The sequence below is a fragment of the Triticum aestivum genome, chromosome 1B, assembly GCF_018294505.1.
Source record: "Triticum aestivum cultivar Chinese Spring chromosome 1B, IWGSC CS RefSeq v2.1, whole genome shotgun sequence".
In the NCBI taxonomy this organism is placed as follows: domain Eukaryota; kingdom Viridiplantae; phylum Streptophyta; class Magnoliopsida; order Poales; family Poaceae; genus Triticum; species Triticum aestivum.
In genome coordinates, this window is record NC_057795.1 from 691353716 (window position 1) to 691357222 (window position 3507).

The following is a 3507-nucleotide window of genomic DNA, read 5'->3' on the forward strand; positions in this document are numbered from 1 at the left end:
GGATTCTGCTTCAGAATCTGACAGCACCTGGCGCCGGGAGCTCCTTCGAGTTCCCGTGGCCTCCTTCTTGGCCTTCTTCTCCGTCACCATGTGAGGTGCCGGAACCAGCAGCCTCGTCAAGCAGGCGTCCACTGGGTCTTCTGGCAAAGGAGCCAGACAGTTAATCTGCCCGGACATCTTCAGCTAGTCCTGTCAAAGGTTAGGGAGTTTTGGATCCCGCATAGAGTCAAACTATGAAAAAAGAGTCCCATAAAGGGTAAAATAACTTACCTCGTTGGCTTGATGCTGCGAGCTAAATCCGTGATCTTCGGTAGCGGATGCGGGAGCTTCGGCGCCCTTGAACAGCACCTTCCAGGCATCTTCATACATAGTGTCGAAGAGCCGGCTCAAGGTCCGGTGTTGTGCCGGATCAAACTCCCACAAATTGAAGGCCCGTTGCTGGCATGGGAGAATCCGACGGATGAGCATAACCTGGACTACGTTAACAAGCTTGAGCTTCTTGTCCACCAGGTTTCGGACACAGGTTTGGAGTCCGGTCAGCTCTTCCGAATCACCCCACGTCAGGCCCGTCTCTTTCCATGATGTGAGCCGTGTGGGGGAGCCAGACCTGAATTCGGGGGCCACCGCCCATTTGGAGTCGCGCGGCTCGGTGATGTAGAACCACCCCGATTGCCACCCCTTTATGGTCTCCACGAAGGAGCCCTCAAGCCATGTAACGTTGGGCATCCTGCCCGCCAGGGCGCCTCCGCACTCCGCCTGTCGGCCGCCCACTATCTTCGGCTTGACGCTAAAGGTCTTCAACCATAAAGCGAAGTGGGGTTGGATGCAGAGGAAAGCCTCGCACACGACGATAAACGTCGAGATATTGAGGATGAAGTTTGGGGCCAGATCGTGGAAATCCAGGCCGTAGTAGAACATGAGCCCCTGGGCAAATGGGTGAAGTGGAAAACCTAGTCCGCGGCGGAAGTGGGTGAGAAACACCACCCTCTCATGGGGCCTGGGGGTGGGGATGATCTGCCCCTTGTTGAGGAGCCGACACGCGATGTCGCCGGACAAGTATTCGGCTTCCCGCAGCCTTTCGATGTGCCCCCCCGTGACGGAGGAGGCCACCCACTTGCCTCCCACTCCGGACATGGCTGGAGAAGGTTGAGGTGGGATGTGCGAACTTGGGCGCTGGAGCTCGAATGCGCAGGAATGGATGAGCAAAGGAGGAAGAAGGCGTAGGTGAAAAGGTGGATCCTTATCCCCTTATATGGACGGACGAAGCTATGCGTCCCCCACCAGCCTGGTGAAACTCGCTTATCTCCCAAGCGCCGTAAATTGATGGCGCGGTGGCGTTACCCACATCCGTATTGATGAGAATCCCGGAATAAGGGGGACATGATCTCTGCTTTGACAAGACGTGCCAAGGAAACCACCTCGCTAAACGCGCTGAGGTGGTACAGTAAAAACGATTCGAACAAAGACTTGGCCGTGGCGTGATGGCACGCTGCGGAATACGTCAGCAGATTGATTTTGTGCAAATATTATTCTCTCTATGGTGTTATGTGGAAACTATTTTGCAGAGCCGGACACTGTCCTTGTGTTCAAAATCTTCTATGAAGTATTCGGAGGAGGAACCCGCCTTGCAATGCCGAAGACAATATGCGTGCCGGACTCGTCGTCATTGAAGCCTGGTTCAGGGGCTACTGAGGGAGTCCTGGACTAGGGGGTGTCCGGATAGCCGAACTATCGCCGTTGGCCGGACTCCTGGATTATGAAGATACAAGATTGAAGACTTCGTCCCGTGTCCGGATAGGACTTTCCTTAGCGTGGAAGGCAAGCTTGGTGATACGGATATGTAGATCTCCTACCATTGTAACCGACTCTATGTAACCCTAACCCTATCCGGTGTCTATATAAACCGGAGGGTTTTAGTCCGTAGGATGAACAACAATCATACCATAGGCTAGCTTCTAGGGTTTAGCCTCTCTGATCTCGTGGTAGATCTACTCTTGTACTACCCATATCATTAATATTAATCAAGCAGGAGTAGGGTTTTACCTCCATCGAGAGGGCCCGAACCTGGGTAAAAACATCGTGTCCCTTGTCTCCTGTTACCATCCGCCTAGACGCATAGTTCGGGACCCCCTACCCGAGATCCGCCGGTTTTGACACCGACACTCATCGTTATCTTTGCAAGCTAAAATAGCCGCAGAAGCTTCTTTATCAAAATTATAACCTTCAGGAATAACAGGCATGTTTTCATCATCAATTTCATCAACATGATCAGTTTCAATAATTTCTTTCTCTCTAGCCCTAGCAATTTGTTCATCAAGAAATTCACTAAGGGGCACAGTAGTATCAAGCATAGAAGTAGTTTCATCATAAGTATCATGCATAGCAGAAGTGGCATCATCAATAACATGCGACATATCAGAACGAATAGCTGAAGCAGGTTTAGGTGTCGCAAGCTTACTCATAACAGAAGTGAATCAAGTGCAGAGCTAGATGGCAGTTCCTTACCTCCCCTCGTAGTTGAGGGATAAATTTTTTCCTTAGCGTCTTTCAACTTCTTCATAGTGTCCAGCAGATATAAATCCCAAGTGACTCAAAGAATAGAGCTATGCTCCCCGGCAACGGCGCCAGAAATTAGTCTTGATAACCCACAAGTGTAGGGGATCGCAACAGCTTTCGAGGGTAGAGTATTCAACCCAAATTTATTGATTCAACACAAGGGGGGCCAAAGAATATTCTCTAGTATTAGCAACTGAGTTGTCAATTCAGCCACACCTGGATAACTTAATATCTGCAACAAGGTATTTAGTAGCAAAGTAATATGATAGTAGTGGTAACAGTAACAAAAGAGTAATGAAAGCAAAAGTAATATTTTTGGTATTTTGTAGTGATTGTAAAAATAGCAACGGGAAAGTAAATAAGTGTGAACCAGTAGATGGAAAACTCATAGGCAAGGGATCGGTGATGGATAATTATGCCGGATGCGGTTCATCATGTAACAGTCATAACATAGGGTGACACAGAACTAGCTCCAATTCATCAATGTAATGTAGGAATGTATTCCGAATATAGTCATACGTGCTTATGGAAAAGAACTTGCATGACATCTTTTGTCCTACCCTCCCGTGGCAGCGGGGTCCTAATGGAAACTAAGGGATATTAAGGCCTCCTTTTAATAGAGAACTGGAACAAAGCATTAGCACATAGTGAATACATGAACTCCTCAAACTATGATCATCACCGGGAGTGGTCCCGATTATTGTCACCTCGGGGTTGCCGGAGCATAACACATAGTAGGTGACTATAGACTTGCAAGATAGGATCAAGAACTCACATATATTCATGAAAACATAATAGGTTCAGATGTAAAATCATGGCACTCGGGCCCTAGTGACAAGCATTAAGCATAGCAAAGTCATAGCAACATCAATCTCAGAACATAGTGGATACTAGGGATCAAACCCTAACAAAACTAACTCGATTACATGATAGATCTCATCCAACCCATCA